Source organism: Gossypium hirsutum, chromosome A08, assembly GCF_007990345.1.
Source record: "Gossypium hirsutum isolate 1008001.06 chromosome A08, Gossypium_hirsutum_v2.1, whole genome shotgun sequence".
NCBI classification, from domain to species: Eukaryota; Viridiplantae; Streptophyta; class Magnoliopsida; order Malvales; family Malvaceae; genus Gossypium; species Gossypium hirsutum.
Window position 1 is genome coordinate 83,980,521 of NC_053431.1, and position 18,484 is coordinate 83,999,004.

Consider the following 18,484-nt stretch of genomic DNA (forward strand, 5'->3'; position numbering starts at 1 on the left):
AAGTGAGCAAGAAAGAAAGCTATATGTTCAAAAGGATAAAAAATCTCAGAAAAATTTGGGTTTTTGATGTCATTCCTGTATACTTAAGATTTCAAGATAATACCTCAATTCAGGAAAATAACCTAAAAATTTTAGTTCTCAAATTATCAACTTATCATCTTGATTCTCTAATGTCCTATAATCAAATAATCATGCATAATTCCCTTGGTCTAATTCATGACATATAAATAATAATTATAGATCAATCAAAATTCATTCGATCAGGATTATGAGAACATCACTTAAACACAAGACCAAATTCAGGGATTTGAGAATAATGCAAAAAGTTAGGTTTCATGTTCAGCCCCCCACACTTAAGATGTACATTGCCCTCAATGTAGAAAGATAGACTATTCAACATAAAGAAAATCATAAGAGGGAGAGAGGTGAAACTCCCTGTTAGAAGGATGTGGAGCTTGATTCTGAGGATGGAGTGTTTGGGGAAAATGGTAACGGCCACTGTTCTTGGCTAGATGAAGAAATTGAGTCATTGAACATGGCACTCATTAGGTATTGTTCCCTATTTATTTCCTCATTGCGTAAAATATTCCTAGCAGCTTTGCTTGGAAGTCTATAGAATCATTAAGAGCTTATTAAGAGTTGGTGTGGAAGAGAGTGTAGTGGAAGTACTTGTTAGAAATACCAGAAAATGGAAAATAAAAATTTACTAATATAGATATGTCTTTCAAAATAAGAATAAAATAAGTAAAATAAAATAAGAATAAGAATAAATAAAAATAAAATAGGAGGATTCAATGATCCTTGTCGGTGGGGCTCTCAAGTGGTGCTGCTGGAGTGGCATTGGAAGTACTGGCACAGCTGCTGCATCATGGCCTGCATATCGTCCATCTGTCCATCCCGTCGCTGATCTCGCTCATGGACCATCTCGAACTATGTAGTACAATACTACTCGAAGTGGGTGAGTCGGTCAGAAAGATGTGCCAATGAAGCAGCCGCAGGAACTGGTCATTCCCTAGGTGGCGCAGTCGAAGGCTCCTCGTGCTGTGGGGGAACATCATCAGGCTCAAGATCCTCCTTGTCAATGGCATGCGAGAGACGGTACTGAGGAGGATCGGTCCTACATCGGCACTCTATCATCCACATATGTAACATAGTCGTGATGCCCTGTGGGGACATCTGACCTATCAGGGTAAGCGCTGATGACTGAGCCACGGTGTTGAGGAGGCTGAAGTGTCTGGCAAGGTGCGTCACGTAGGGGCCGATGGAGATCACTCCCTTCCGATACCACTCGGTCTGATGGCGAATGGCGAAAGCAATGAAATATGCCAAGTAGGTCACGTGTGCTTTCGCCATGCACCATAGATAGTAGGCGTCGTGGGTGTTGACGATGCCGGTGCGCTCTCTCTTCCTGGTCAATGTGTGAGCCAATATGGCAAGGAGATAACGGAGAGAGGGGGGAGAGCTGAGGCCTTCGAATGGCTGGGGTCGTAAGTGGAAGAGAGTGGTGCCAAAGCCTTCCAGCACAAGGAGGGGGAGATGTGGATATTGCGTGGTAGTGCATTCATGTCCTCCTCCTCCATAAACTCATCGGTGTAAAGTCCCAGAGCAACTCCAAACTCTGGGACACTCATCGCACGAACTAGACCGCCTAATCAGAAGTGAATGGTGCCTGGGTCATCATTGTTCGTCATCACCACTTGTAAATGAAAAGTAGAGCATAATTCTAAGGTTAGCTCTAAATAAGTGGGCTTGGTAATAGTGAAGAATCGTTCCCATGGGTCTTGTAACACCCCTATCCCGTATCCGTCGCCGGAATAGGTAAAGGGGCATTACCGGACTTGAAACTCATATCAGAACAATAAAATTTTTTCATTTTCTTGAAGTAAAGATCATTCAATTGGATAATTGCTAGACACAACCAGGGATAAAATTTAAAAAAAAACTTATAAAAGTAAACATTCAAAAGATGTCATATTCGCATAGCTTATATACATTAACCAAAATATCCTCCCACTACTAGTCCATTCTATACATGCCATAAGATAATCCAAAACATAGCAGTACCAAATAGTGGATAGTGATAGTGTGACTAGTTGTTGACGATCCCCGAGCCTGTAGCTTCCAAATGAGATCTATAAAACAGAGGAAACAAAGTAAACGGAGTAAGCATTACAATGCTTAGTAAGTTTTAAGCAGTGTCAACAGATAACAATCAAATTATAACATAGTTGTTCGTATTTTTATTTCACTCTTCCTTCGGGCATACCATCCCTTTACCGAATATGCACATCTCATCATATATAATAGGCAGATAAATTCTCACTTGATAGTGATCTCTTATAAACATAGGTACATTACATATTTTCACCTAACTTTCCATATTGACCAAATGCACAATAATCATAGAACAGTCTTATTGCTTTACTCACATATGCATCACATAACGACCTTGTGATTTAGTCCAAATCAAGCTTAAATATAATCTCAAAATACATACCTGACCAACTTAACGTATTGAACGTATTTATTACCAATTGTTACTGTGAAGTCGTATAATCTTATGCTTTGCTCGAATCTTCAGCGAAACCTTTAGCTCGAATAGTCCCCACACGTAGTTATCGGGTCTTACCCAGACAAAATCTCCACACGTAGTCATCGGGTCTTACCCGGACATAATCTCCACACGTAGTCATCGGGTCTTACCCGGAATATATTTCCAAGTTTCATGTACATTTAATCTCATGTTACACCATGCACATCGACTGTCATCTTTGTAATTCATTTGCCTCATCAAATATCTAATAATACACACCTTTCACATTTGGTCATTCGGCCACAATATACACACATCTCCTACATATTTCACATTAGCCATTCGGCTTTACCAAATATACATATCTCATACATATTTCACACTAGCCATTCAGCTTTACCACATATACATATCTCATACATATTTCACACTAGCCATTCGGCTTTACCACATATACATATCTCATATATATTTCACATTAGCCATTCGGCTTTACCACATATATATATCTCATACATATTTCATATTAGCCATTCGGCTTTACCACATATACATATCTCATACATATTTCACACTAGCCATTTGGCTTTACCACACATATATATATTTATCTTGTACATCAATTTCAGCAATAGCTTATAAGCAACTCAAATAGTTTCATCAATGTTTACAACAAAATCACATATTCACTACAAGCTGTTTTCCTGAGGAATAGTCACTAAATTATTTATAACTGGAGCTACAAAACTCGCCGTTAATTTTCCATAAATATAGACTCATATATCTTCCATCCATAAAATTTTCAGAATTTTAGGTTTGGCCAATCAATACCATATTTTTCTTAAAGTTTCCCCTGTTTCACTGTTTGACTAATCTGACCAGTCTTCACTATGAATCAAATTTCTCATTGTACAGAATTCAAAATATGTTCTATTTGATTTAATTTGAAACTAGACTCATTAAGGAGTCTAAGCATATAAATTTTATCTTATAACCATTTTTGTACAAATTATAATGATTTTCTAAAAACAGAACAGGGGATTTCGGAGTCATTCTGACACTATCTCACACAACTTTAAATATCTCTTTATAGGAAATATCTTTGCTTACACGGTCTCTTTTATAATAAACTAGACTAATTAAGCTTTGATTACATATTTTATTCAGCCTATAATTCCACATCAACAATTTATAGTGATTTTCTAAAATCACGTTACTGCTGCTGTCCTAAGCAAATTATTACAATTTGCTCTTAAATTTCCAAGTCTAAAAACTTATGAACTTACCATTTGAGTTTAAGACATATCATGACCACGTCATATCTTATTAAATAACTCATTATGTCCTATTATGATTGAATTTACTCAACGTTTAATCACTTAAAACTTACCTCGGAAGTGGTCGACGACTAGATATCCACGGCTATTCGTTTACTTTCTCTTTTCCCCTATCCGACTTTGATCCTCTTTGCTCTTAAGCTTAAGTAAAACAATAGATTTGCTTAAGTACTTAACTAATATTATTCACTTAACAATCACATTTTGCAACCACATATCATTTAATCTATATCTAAAACAATAGATTTCAATATGTATCATATTTAATAAAACATGGCATGACTCGATTTCATGCTTATTTAATTTATATCTAATTCACATTCACAAGCAAGGAGTCACTTAATTTATCATGCTTCCTTATACATGAATTTAATCATATTGCCGAATGTCCTTATGTGTACATGGTACATACATAAGGCATATATATATATATACCTATATATGACCATTATAATTTAAACATTTAATAATAATCGGCAAGCTTTATTTCAACTATTTAAGGTGCAAACATCAATTAACAAACAAACATTATCAACCCATTTTTATTACACGTTTTCCCCAACTTAACACCCCCAAATTATCAAACTTTAACAAGTTTAAAACTCATCTAATGACCATTTATAAACTAAGGCATCAACCATTCAAATTCAACTCATCACAACATGGCCGAATACACATTTCTCCTACTTCCATTCTAAATAAAAGTTTATCAAGCTTCCATCTTCATTTAACTATGTACCTTTTAGAACTCTCAATACTTTACACCCTTTAACAAATTATAATAAATTTCCAAATGCATCTTTGACAATTTAAACCACACAACTCAAATTCTTACAATTTAAGCTTAGAAATTTCTATTCATGTAAATTTTAGCAACATGGAGTCCATTAAACACTCCAAAATTCCATTTGAACAACAATTTTTCAACATTCTAGCATAATTTCAATTTGGACAGCAAGCATTATTTAACATTCAGGCTGTTTTATTAGACCATCCGAATAGCTTAATTAACACCAATTTATAGCCCCTTGAACAATGAATTAAACCTATTCGATTAGCAACAAAAACTAATATTTAACAACCATTGTTTTCTTTTATTTCAAACATGCAGCAGACCAATTCCTCCACAAATTACAGCACATTCAAATCAGCATTTACATGCTGGAACAATTTGTTTTCAAGCTGCAGTTTCCAGCAGTCATTTATGCATTTAATTGTCAAATTGTTACGTCACTACTAACAACTGAAACTTAGTAAGAATAACATAATATTTTAGCTATTAGACTCAATTTATCAACCCCTAATCGGCATGAAAATAGAACCATTAATTTGTTCAAATTTTGGACAGCATAACGAAGGCACAAAATTGGACAGAAGTAATTTTTACAACTAATCAAAGAGCTTTTCTTTTCTACAACCCGCATTCATGCCTTCCAACCACAATCCATCATCATTTTTCTTTACAACAAAGTTAAAGATAGAGGGGAGCTTAGAAAGCTTACCAACTTAGGATACAACTCTTAAACAAGCTAAATCCTTAGTTTTCTTCAACATGCAAACTGTCTCCATTTTTCTTTTTGTTGCAGCCCTCTTCTTCTTCTTCGATGGATTACCGAGTTACTTGAAATTTCAGCTACCTAACTAGCTAAAATCATAGTTTTTCCTCCTTCTAGCCATCTTCTAAGCCAAAATTTAAAGAAACCCAACTTTTTTCTTTCTCCCTCAAGTCACGGCAATGGAGGAGCAAGGGTGAGACAACTTTGGTTTCTCCTCCCATTAACTAGTATTTTATTATTTCTCACACAACATTTTAACACAAAATGTTTATAATATGTTTTAACCCATAGCATGGCCGGCCACTACCTAACATTTTGGGTAATTTGACATGCAAGTACAAGCATTTCCTAACATGCATTAATAGATCCTTATAGATTAACCTATCACATTTCAAAAGTGTCACACATAAGTCCTATTTAATAAAATTCACTTTCAATTAACAAAATTCAAACATGCAATTTTCACACATGCATATATACATATAATAAGCATTAAGTATGACAGTTAATTATTTTTATGACTCGATTTTGTGGTCCCGAAACCACTTTCCGACTAGGGTCACATTAGGGGTGTCACAGGTCTGTAGACAGGAGGGCACGGATGGCATCAGCGAGCTGGACTTGCTCTATGGCAGCCCAGTCGATGCAACAACCTGTGGTGATGGGTCATGCACGTAGTATTTGAAATAGCTCCTCCTACGAAGCTTGTAGAAATTCAAGGAATGGGTGCCGAACTTCGACTGTAGCTCGTACCGATGAAGAACCCTATCCCCTAAGTCTTTTTGAGGAAGGGATCACGGCCTTCTTACCCCTTGATGATGACATAATATACCAAGGGCTATTGTAAGGCAGTGCACGGGCATGTGATGACGGGCACGGGAGTGTGACGTACAGAGGAAACCGCGTGGTGGGAAAAATAGAGGGTATAAGGAGGGGAAACTGGGGATGAATGCAAGTGGAGCGACTTTGAGGGTGGTTTGGGGGTTGGGGAAGTGAGAATCTACGGAATGGTAGCCGACATAGGGAGTAGAGGTTGGGGGAGGGTAGATTTCGACTAGGTTTTTGAAAGGAGGAAGAAGATGAACAGTGGTTTGTTTATATAGGGGAGGGGCACACGGCCTAGGGCCACACCCTTAAGCTGTACGGGTAGCCCGTATTTTTTGAATTTTTTCAAATGTGGTCGTGCCCTGCTACTATCACACGCCCGTGTGTCTTGGGCGTGTGTGGCACACGGCCATGTCGCACGGCCGTGCCTAGCATTGTTCGCTTCTCCTACGCTCGTGTGTTATGGTACCACGCCCGTGTATTGTTGTACACGGCTGAATGGCACGGGCGTGTCGCACGCTCGTGTCAAAGAAATAGAATCGAGCCTTGTCCCTAGCACGCCCATGCTTTTCTATCCCACGCTCGTGTTATTCCTATCAAGTTCACCCACGGCCATGTAGCACGGTCGTGGGGATTTATCGCACCCTGTGTTTTGGGGAAATCATGTCCTGCTTCAACACAGCCGTCTCACACGGCAGTGTCTCTTCCCCTGTTTGGATACGGCTTCCGCACGCCAGTGTGCCTGGCCGTGTGTGCTGAAAAACTTTGCAATTCAAAGATAAAGTTGATGATTTGAAGTGTTAGAAATTAATTAAAAATAAAGAAATCAAAATATGTTAGTGCTCGGGTTGCCTCTCGAGAAGCGCTTATTTATAGTCTAAGCTCTACTTACCTCTCCGTTGATTTATCATGGTGGTTTGTGGAGTTCACTCCTCGTTCCTGCTGTTAATCTTAAAATAAGCTTTTAATCGGGTGTTGTTTACCTTAAAAGTGCCGAACTTGGGATGACTCACCTATACCTTACGAAATGGAAAAATACTAAGTACCGTAAGAGGGATTTCCTCATTCAGTGTGGTAGTGACAATGTGAGGATTGATGGCATCTAGTAAGACTTTATCGCCTACTGTAAGTTGATTAGGAGAGGTATCGAGCTTGTTTTGGCATAGTTTCAGTTTATCATGTGTTCTCGGTTTGTGTTCTCGCCATTCATCTAGCTCCTCTATCTATAGCCTTCGTTCTTCATGGACGTCTTTGTTCTTTTCATGATAGTAGTGCATTGTCTCTGTTGTCTTGGTTTGAAAAGGTTCCTGTAAGGATGATTGACTATTAGTTTTATCATCGAGAGGTTTTATAGCATTATCCTGAGTCTTAGGGGTTTTGACTAAGTCGCGTGCTTGGAGTGCTACTGCATCGTCACCTGCACGAAGTGCAGCTCCCCGTGCCTACATTAATAATGGTTCTGGCAGTTGCTAAAAAGGTTCATCCTAAAATTAAAGGTACCTCATTATCCTCATCCATATCTAAGATCACAAAGTCTACTGGGTAAATAAATTTATCAATTTTAACGAGAACATCTTCAATAATACCAGTAGGAAATCGAATTGTTTTGTCAGCCAATTGTATGCTCATCCTAGTCTATTTGGGTTTACCGAGACCTAGTCGTTTAAAAATTTTATACGGCATAACATTTATACTTGCCCTTAGATTAGCTAAAGCATTATTCATAGAAAAACTACCAATTAAGCAAGAAATTGTAAAACTCCCTGGATCTTTCAATTTGTTAGGTAGGTTATTCTTCAAAATAGCTGAGCAGACTGCATTTTGTTCCACATGCGATGTAGCGTCTAATTTCCTTTTATTAGCCAGAAGTTCCTTTAAGAATTTTGCTGAGTTGGGCATCTGCGAAAGAACTTCAATAAAAGGTAAGTTAATATGTAATTTCTTTAAGAGTTTGACAAACTTACCGAATTTTTCTTCTATTCTGTCTTTCATCATTGCTTTAGGATATGGCACACGAGGTTCATAATTTGTACTTACCTGTTTAGGATCATCATCATTTATCTCTTCTCGATCTTTGTTCATCGCGTTGTCTTGTTGTAATTCTGGCTCAGGTGTAATGAATCCTTCCTTATCTTGGGCACTAATTGCATTGAGGTGTTCCCTTGGATTAGGTTCTGTATTACTTGGTAAGCTACCTTGTGGTCGCTCGGAGATTAGTTTGGATAGCTGGCCTATCTGAGTTTCAAGTCTTTGGATCAATGCTTGTTGATTCTTAAGTGCTGTCTTGGTATTTTGGAAATGGGTTTCTGACACTGACATGAATTTTGAAAGCATCTCTTCAAGGTTCTACTTCTTCTCTTGTTGATAAGGTGGCTATTGAAAGCCCTAAGGATTTTGTGGCTTTTGATTCCCTTAACCTCCCCAGGAAAAATTTGGGTGGTTCCTCCAACCTGTATTATAGGTATTACTGTATGGGTTATTTTGAGATCGGAAGTTATTGTTACCCATATAGTTGACTTGTTCTTCTTCAGTTGTAGGATTGAAGGATTGGTATTTTGTATGCACACCTCCTCTGCGTGAGTTATACCTCATTACTGGATGTACCTGCGTAAAACCAGGAAAACTATCAATCATTTTATTGAGGAGTTCTACCTGATTAGAGAGCATGGTGACTGAATTGATGTTATTAACTCCGACTATTTTTGTTGGCTTAGTCCTCATGACTTGCCACTGATAGTTGTTCAGTGACATCTCCTCTATGAATTCGTAGGCATCTTTTGATGTTTTATTGTTTATGGTTCCATCAGCAGCTGTGTCAATCATTTGTCTTGTCTAGGGATTCACACCATTGTACAACATTTGAACTTGCAGCCATAGAGGTAACCCATGGTGAAGGCACCTTCTCAATAGATCCTTGTATCTCTCCCATGCATCGTAAAGTGTTTCTAAGTCCATCTGCACAAAAGAAGAGATATCATTGCGTAATTTAGCCATTTTAACTGGCGAAAAATATTTTAGTAAAAATTTCTCGGTCATTTGCTCCCAAGTAGTGATAGAGCCTCGTGGTAACGAGTTTAACCACCATTTAGCTTTGTTTCTCAGTGAGAAGGGAAATAACTGAAGACGGATGTCATAATCAGAAACGCCATTGATTTTGAAGTATCGCAGAATTCCAGGAAATTTGCTAAGTTAGTGTTGGGATCTTCATCCTGCAAACCATCAAACTGAACAAACTGCTGTATCATCTGAATAGTGTTAGGTTTTAATTCAAAATTATTCGTAGCAATAACAGGTCTCACTATACTTAATTCAGTTCCTGTAAAAGAGGGTTTAGCATAGTCATACATAGTACGTGGAGCAGGATTTTGATTAGCTGCAATTACAGGAGGCAACTGATTGTCTTGGTTTTCAACCATCTCATCGGTTGGAGATTGAGTATTGTATTCTTGTTCATTTTCTGTGTATCGTAAACTATGCATTATTTCTCTTTGATTTCTACGAACTGTTCGATCGATTTCTTCGTCAAAAAGTAAAGGTCTTGACGGTTTCTTCTAGTCATAAACTATAAAAACCTGTCAAGAGAAAGAAAAAGTAAATTAATAAATAATAATAAAAAAATTAAATTAAATTGTAAGAAAAATAAATGGCTAAAGTAATAAAAATTTAGTGTTCCTAATATTCCAGTTCCCCGGCAACAGCGCCAATAACTTGATCGCAGTGATTCGTAACAAGTAATAAAATTTTATAATGAAGATCAAACCTAGGCTAACTGTTATCACGACGAAAAGGCAAGCGCACCTATCAAATAATAGTATAGTAACGACAAGACCGGGATATCGTACCCAAGGGAACCAAAAGTACTAGTAATAACTATCTTTTTATTATTTAGCCTAAGAATAAAAGGGGTTTCTTTTAATTAACTAATTATCTAAACTAATTAACTAATTTAATCAAAGAAAAGAGAAAGTTTGGAAAAAGACTTGAAGAAAAGCAATTGATAAAGATGACACCCAAGGAGGAATCCACCTAGATTTCACTTGTTATCTAACTCTGAACCAGATGATTTATTCACTTGAGTTGATCCATGAGACTCCCTAACCTATGTTATTATCCCTATTCAAGACTAATAACTTCTAGCCCCTAGATTGAATAACCGAGAATTTTCTCTAATTAACACTCTAGGGTTGCATTAGCTCGATCTATGGACTCTCATATTAGGTTTCAACCTAATCTGGCAAAATCTCGTAACCCTATTTCTAGGCGCCTAATCAACTCCGCTTAATTATGCCAAATCTACTTTTAGGCAGGGTCTATTCCTCCTCTGCATAAGCACATCAAATCATGAATTAAAACCCAGAATATTAACTCAAGCATTAAGAACACATAATTAAGAACAAATCAAGTATTTATCATACAGTTCAGATAATAATAACAAGATCCATCATAAGTTTTACCCCCCGTAGGTATCTAAGGGGTTTTGGTTCATAATAAAATAAGAGTACATCTCAAAAGTATGAAAATAACTAAACATAAAGAAAACTCTAAAACCCCTGAAGGATTTCTGAGAGAGATCTTCAGTCTTGGAGTAGCTCTTGCTTTTAAGATGGATCGTCTGGTTTCATTCAAGTAATTTCTAGCGTGTGGTTCCGTGTTCTAGAAAAGTTCTGGAGTGAGAGCCCCTTTCTAGGTCATACTTAGGGTGTTTATATAGGCTTTTGATTGGCTTTCTTACCCCCTAAGTATCCTTTTTCTGTGTAAAATACAACTTCTTGAAAAAGGGACACGCCCGTGTGCCACGACCGTGTGACGTGGTTGCCAGGCCGTGTTCGATCTGGTAAATTGCCACGGCCGTGTGGGCTCAATGGCCAGGCCGTGTGAGTCGTGTAAACCTTGGTCGACACCCTCGAAAGGCACGGGCGTGTGAGCTACCCGTGTGGCAAGGCTGAGGTCGTGTGGTCTTCTCGATTTGGTCTGTTTGATCCCTTTTTAGCTTGTTTTTGGCTCCTTTTGACCCTTGGTGCTCTCCTGAGTACAAAACATGAAATAACCGGATTAAGAGCACCAAAATCCACAAATCTAAGAGTAAACATCCATAAATATGCTAAGTATTTGGGGTAAAAACATGTATAATTTGGCGTTTATCATCATATATATTATATATACTAAAACTCACATATATACATTATGTATAGTAGAACTGCACATATATATGTACTATGTATATAGCAAACTCGTACAAATATATTATACATATAACACTCATGCACGTAAATATATTATATATTTAACACCCATGCACATATATATATTATTTATTTAACATCCACGCATGTTAATAAATATTATATATAAAACACAAAAACCCATATATATTATATATACACATACCTTTTAAACTTTCACAACATGTATACTTAACAATTTAGACAAAATTGCAAGAATTCACACCAGGAAAACATCGAGGTTCACATACCATAAGTGGGGGTTCGCAAGCCTCACTTCGACTCTTTAGATCTCATAATTCATACTAAAATACGGCATACAAATGCGCTCATATGTATCTCACCACGACTTTTCAAACTAAACAACTTTGTAGTTGGCTTTATCCTAATTTGTTAATGCTCCACCAATGTTTTCAGCTTCGTACAAAAATATACATATTGCTAAGCATTCAAAAACAATCTAGTGATAAACTATAATTTATACATATTTTTACCCCATGCTTAACGCATTTATAGATGGTTTCTCCTTATAATTGGTGAATTCGATGCTCCTAATCCTTTAATTTCATGTTTTATACTTAGGTGGGCATATGAGAGTAAAAATGTAGAGAAACGGGCCAGAAACGGAGAACATAGACCCACGTGGAAAACCAACATGGCTTGGACTTCTTCACGCGGGCGGGTCACACTGCCGTGTCCCTTTGGGAAGATCGAAGCATGACTTACACGGGTAGATCACATGCCCATGCCCATTTAATAGCCTTGACCACGGCCTTAAGTAATCACACACGGACGTGTCACATAGGCGTGTCCCTACCAAGCCCAAGTTTAGTCCAATTTGGAAAAGGCCAATTTTGAGGGCTCTTAGGCATTCTAAAGCCTATTTAAACACCTGAGGAGGCACTTAGAAGGGGACGCAGAGTAGGAAGCAAGGAATTACTCAAGGATAGCCTATTGATTCATCTCAAGAGCCGGATTCATTATCAAGACTGAAGATCTCCCTTCAAGTTCCTTCAGGAGTTTTGGGTTTTCTTATGTTTTGTTATCTTTATGCTTTTGAGATGTTGTCTTTCATAAATATGAACTAAACCCCCTAAATACCTAAGGGGAATGAAACCTAAGACAGATCTTGTTATTATTATCTGAATTGTATGATAAATATTTGACTTGTTCTTAATTATGTGTTCTTAATTCTTGTTTTAATATTCCAGGAAATTGATTCAAGTTAACGCTCTTATTCAGAGGAGGAATAAACCCTGTCTAAGAGTAAAATTGTCATAATAAAGTGGAGTTGATTACACGCCTAGAATAGGGTAACAAGATTTTGCTGGATTAGTATGAAACCTAATAAGGGAATCCATAGATCGAGTTAATGCAATTTTAGGGTGTTAATTAGAAAGAGATTTCAATTATTCAACCTAAGGTTAGATGTTATTAGTCTCGAGAGGGATAATAATGTAATTTAGGGATTTCTATGAATCAAGTCAAATGAATAAATTGTCTGATTCAGAGTCAAATAACAAGTGAAGTCTAGGTGGATTTTTCCTTAGGTATTGTCTCAATCAATCGAATTTTCCCAAAAGTATTTTCCCAAGTTTACTTTCTATGCATTCTTAGTTAATAATTAGTTTACATAACCAAACCTCTTAATTTTTAGGCTAGATAATAAAAAGGAAGTAAATACTAGTACTCGTAGTTCCTTTGGGTTAGACAATCCGGTCTTGCTAAACTATACTACTGTTCGATAGGTACACTTGCCTTAATTGTGGTAATAAGTTAGTCTCAAGAATGAGTCATTTATAAATCTTTAAAACCTATTACGAATATCACGCATCAAGTTTTTGGCATCATTTTCGGGGAGCTAGGATATTAGGAACACTCAATTTTTATTACTTTAGCCATTTACTTTATTTGCAATTTAAGTTTTTATTTTATTTTCTTTTCTAATTTTTCTCTTATTTTCTTCTGACAGGGTTTTCTAGTTTATGACCAGAAGAAACCTGTCAGGACCACTACTTTTTGATAGTGAGATCGACCGTACAGTTCGTAGAAATAGACGAGAAATAAGGCGAAGCCTAAAAGACACAGAGGACGAGCAACAGGATGATACTTCAACAACAACTGAGGAGATGACTGAAAACCAAGAAAATCTGCTACCTCCTACGATTGCTGCTGATCCAGTAAATCAGAATCTTGCTCCACGCACTATGTATGATTATGCTAAACCTAATTTAACAGGAACTGAGTAACTTATAGTTAGAACACTATTGTTGGAAATAATTTTGAACTGAAACCTAACACAATTCAAATGATACAACAGTTTGTTTAGTTTGATGATTTACAGGATGAGGATCCAAACAATCACTTGGCAAATTTCTTAGAGTTTTGCGACACTTTTAAAATCAATGGCGTTTCTGATGACGCCATTCACCTTCGGTTATTCGCTTTTTTGTTGAGGAATAAAGCTAAACAATGGTTGAACTTGTTACCACGAGGGTCAATCACTACTTGGGAACAAATGACCAAAACGTTTTTACTTAAATATTTTCCACCGGCTAAAACGGCTAAGTTGAGAAATGACATTTCTTCCTTTGTGCAGATGGATATAGAAACACTCTACAATGCATTGGAGAGATCCAAGGATCTGTTGAGAAGGTGCCCTCACCATGGGTTACCACTCTGGCTACAGGTTCAGACACTTTGCAATGGTGTGAACCCCTAAACGAGGCAACTCATCGACGCAGTTGCTGGTGGAACTTTGAATAATAAGACACCTGAGGCAGCTTACAAATTTATTGAGGAGATGTCACTGAATAACTATCAGTGGCAAGTTATGAGGACAAAGTCGACGAAAGCAGCCGATGTTTTAAACCTTGACGCGGTTACTATGCTATCTAACCAAGTAGAACTCTTAAATAAAAAGACTGACGGTTAGTGTGACTACTCAAGTACATCTAGTGATGAGGTGCGATTCGAATGGAGGAGGAGCATGCACAAAATATCAACCCTTCAACCCTTGTAGCGAGGAGGAACAAGTCCAATATATGGGATACAATAACTCTAGACCCCAAAATAACCTGTATAGTAACACTTATAATGCAGGTTGGAGGAACCATCTCAATTTCTCGTGAGGAGGTCAAGGAGATCAAAGGCCACAACATCCTTCGAGTTTTCAACAACCACCTTACCAGCAAGAAAAGAAGCCGAAACTTGAGGAGATGTTAACAAAATTCATCTTGGTGTCAAAACTCATTTCTAGAATATCGAGACAGCCCTTAAGAATCAACAAGCGTCAATCCAAGGGCTCGAAACTCTGATAGGCCAACTCGCCAAATTGATATCTGAACGACCACAAGGTAGCCTACCGAGTATCATTAAATCTAACCCAAGGGAGCAAATCAATGCAATTACCATTCAAGATACGGAAGGGTTAGTTGCAATTGAACCAGAACCAAAGCAAGAAACTATGGTAAGTAAAGGTAAGGGTGAGTTGGACCACAATGACTAGAAACCAGTAAGTAAAGAACACAAACCTCGTATGTCATACCCAAACGTGACAAGGAAAGACTGCACAGAAGAACAATTCAGTAAATTCCTTAAATTATTAAAAAAGTTATATATTAATTTACCGTTTATTGGAGCTTTTAACAAATAAACGAAAGTTTGATGTGGCGTCGCATGGGGAATTGAATGTAGTTTGCTCAGCCATATTATAGAATAAGCTACCTAACAAATTGAAAGATCCACGGAGTTTTACAATTCCTTGTTTAATTGGTAGTTTAGATGTTCATAATGCATTGGCTGACTTAGGGGCAAGCATTAATGTTATGCCTTATAAAATGTTTAAACAACTAGGTATTGGGAAACCCAAACAAACTAGGATGAGCATTCAATTGGCTGATAAAACCAGTAGATTTCCTAGGGGTATCATTAAAGATGTTCTAGTTAAGATCGATAAATTTATTTACGTCGTAGACTTTGTTGTTCTAGACATGGAAGAGGATAGTAATGCACCTTTAATTTTAGGACGACCCTTTTTAGCGACTGCTAGAACCATTATTAATGTTGGCACATGTGAACTCACACCTCGAGTGGGAGACGAAACAATCACCCTTCAAGCTCGTAATTCGAGTAACACATCGAAAATTGAAGGTAGTTGTATAAATCATTCTACTAGTACTGATCATGTGATGAAACCTTCTATGTAGGAAACAGTTACAAAGAACGCATATGAGCCATGTTCAAACAACAACAAATGACCTGTCTATGAAGAACGAAGGCTAAAAATCGAGGAGCTTGATGAATGGAGGATACAAAAATTGAGAACACCCGATAAATCGAAACCGAGCCAGGACAAGCTCAAAACCTCATCAAATCAACTTAAGGTTGGAGACAAAGTACTACTAGATGCAGGAGATCCTCGCATTACCACTTCTGAACCTAATGAAGAAATTCCTCTTACTGTACTTAGTATTTTCCCATATGGTACAGTTGAGGTAAATCATCCCAAATTCGACACGTTTAAGGTAAACAATACTCATCTTAAACCTTATGTTGATAAAGTTTATAGCAAGGATGAGGCGTGTAAACTCCTTGCACCACCTTGACCATGCAGAAGAGAGGTAAGTCGAGCTTAGACTATAAATAAGCGCTTGTCGGGAGGCAACCCGAGCACTAAAAGTGTTAATTTCTTTAATTCTTAGTTTTAACATCTAACATACTAACCGAATCATGGAACGCAGGCTTTCTAAATACCACACATCCAGGTACACGGGCGTGCATTAGGTCGTGTGAAAACAGGGCAAGATTTTTCCCTAACACGGGGTGCGATAAGTTGCCACTGCCGTGCGATATGGTCGTGGGCGAAACTGCCAGAAAAACATGGGCGTGAGACACGCCCGTACCTTGAAACCGTGGTTGAAACTAAGAATGTAACATGCCCAAAGAACACGGGTGTGGGCCGAATGTCAGACACGCCCAAATTCAAAATTCGCGAAACACACGGGCAAAAATTAGGCTACACGGGCGTGTCCCACGGCCGTGTGCCCTAAAATCTATATAACCCCTAACTATTCATCATCTCCCTCCCCAAAAATTCCTAACCCTAGCCACTGCAACTCCATACACCCTACCCCCACGCCCGTGTGCCCCCTACAACACTGATTCCGACGCCCCAAGCTCCTTCTTTTTGCGTTTGTTTACTCTTTTCTCTCTATTTTCTTTAAATATTTTGCTTATTTCATGATTTCTCTACTCTATTGAACTATTTTGAATGAATATTCTAGTTAGAATATTAAAATACTTATGCTTCTTTTATAAAAATTTTGTCATTTTAGTTACTACATTATGCTATACTCCTTCATTTTTCCTTGTTTCATGAAATTTATATTGACCCACATGTATTCATACATTATTCCTATACTTCTATAACTTGATATATTTAGTTACTTTAGTTTGTAGCACCTCGTACAATATTCATATTTAGTCTTGATTTTCTATACTATTCTTGGGGCATATTGGTTGAACTTTGATTTTTCAATGCAGGTACAATGTCGTCCTCACGTGGTAAGAAGACCGCTGTTCTCACCTCGAAGAAGAGGAAAGGAGCAGCATCATCCTCGGGTCCTACCACGGAGATTAGACACCTGTTCCTCCAGGTTCCCTTAGGACCCTAGGAGGAATTATATTAGATATTACGGGCCCGACCCATAGGTGTGGGTCGCTGCATTGACTGGGCCGCACTCGAACAGATTTAATTAGCTGACGCGGTCTGAGCCTTTCTGACAACTGACCCGTGGAGGGTCTTCTTTAAGATCGTCAAGTCAACATATCTCGAGTTCACATTGGAACTCTGCTTGACGTTCCATCTTCAGACCATCATGACCAACTTCGACGATCCTGGAACGGTCCAGTTCTACCTCGGTAGTCTAGTTTGCCAGTTGAGAGTACCCGAGTTCAAGATTGCACTAGTGCTGTACACGGAGGAGTTCATAGATGATAATGAACTCGACACCCTCCACCGCCACATCCACTACTCCCCCTCGAAATGCTGGAGGGAACTCGTCCCTACCTCGGCCACCTACAAAGGCATCAACTTTCCCTCCATCCTTAAGGTATCCACACGCCATTTTGGCTCACACTCTGATAGGGAGACGAGAGAGCACCGGCGTCGTCACCACCCACGACGCATATTTCTTATGGAGGATGGAGAACGGGCACGTCATCGACCTTTCTTACTTTATTTCTTTTGCCATTCGACACTAGACGGAATGGCACAGAAGAGTGGTCATCTCTATCGGGCCCTATGTGACTCGATTAGCTCGGCACTTTGGACTCCTCAACACGGCAGCACAATCATCCTCCCTCACTCTCATCGGCCAGATGTCCCCACAGGGCATCTCGAGCATGCTAAGTATGAGGATGATCGAGAAATGATGTGGCACATACCCTCTTCAGTACCACCTCGCCCAGTCCACTGAGGAGGAGGACCTACAGGATATTACTTGTAACAGTCCAGTTCTGACCCTAATCAGAATAGCGGTTTTGGGAAAACAAATCTGAGTCTGTAAAATATTTTAGTATTATTTTCTGTGTCTGTGAAATGTGAATTTACATTTGCAAAATTTCTATAATTAAATTTGTCTGTTTCTGTGCTTAATTATGAAAAAGGATTAAATCGTATAAAGTGTAAAAGTTAAGTTCTAGATGCTAAAGCACCTATTTGGCTTGGCTTTTAAAACAAAGGTCCTTGCATGTCAATTAGACCATTGGTTCTAATGCATGAACAAGTATGGACACTAGTGGATGGAATTTTTATTTGTTAATTAAAGGCCAAAATTGGAAAATGCATATTAATGTATATTATAATAAAAATAAAAACATGAAATGTGTTCATAATGTGGGATGTTTTGCTAAAAATCAAAGGAAAAATAAAAGAAAAAGAGCTTTAGGGTTTCGACACTTGCAAGCATAAATTGAGGTAGGAAAGTTGTTCGGTTTTTGATAATTTCT

General features: G+C 38.0%; 2 non-coding genes across 2 annotated transcripts; one reads left to right on the plus strand and one right to left on the minus strand.

Annotated features, from left to right (window-relative positions):
* Positions 1 to 9,132: 9,132 nt before the first annotated feature.
* On the plus strand, positions 9,133 to 9,239 carry LOC121205297 (small nucleolar RNA R71). The gene has a single exon (XR_005900381.1). It is a non-coding gene; the product is annotated as a small nucleolar RNA R71 (small nucleolar RNA).
* A 4,800-nt stretch (positions 9,240 to 14,039) lies between these two features.
* Positions 14,040 to 14,146, minus strand: LOC121205742 (small nucleolar RNA R71). Its single transcript, XR_005900817.1, has one exon. It is a non-coding gene; the product is annotated as a small nucleolar RNA R71 (small nucleolar RNA).
* Between the last annotated feature and the right edge of the window lie 4,338 nt (positions 14,147 to 18,484).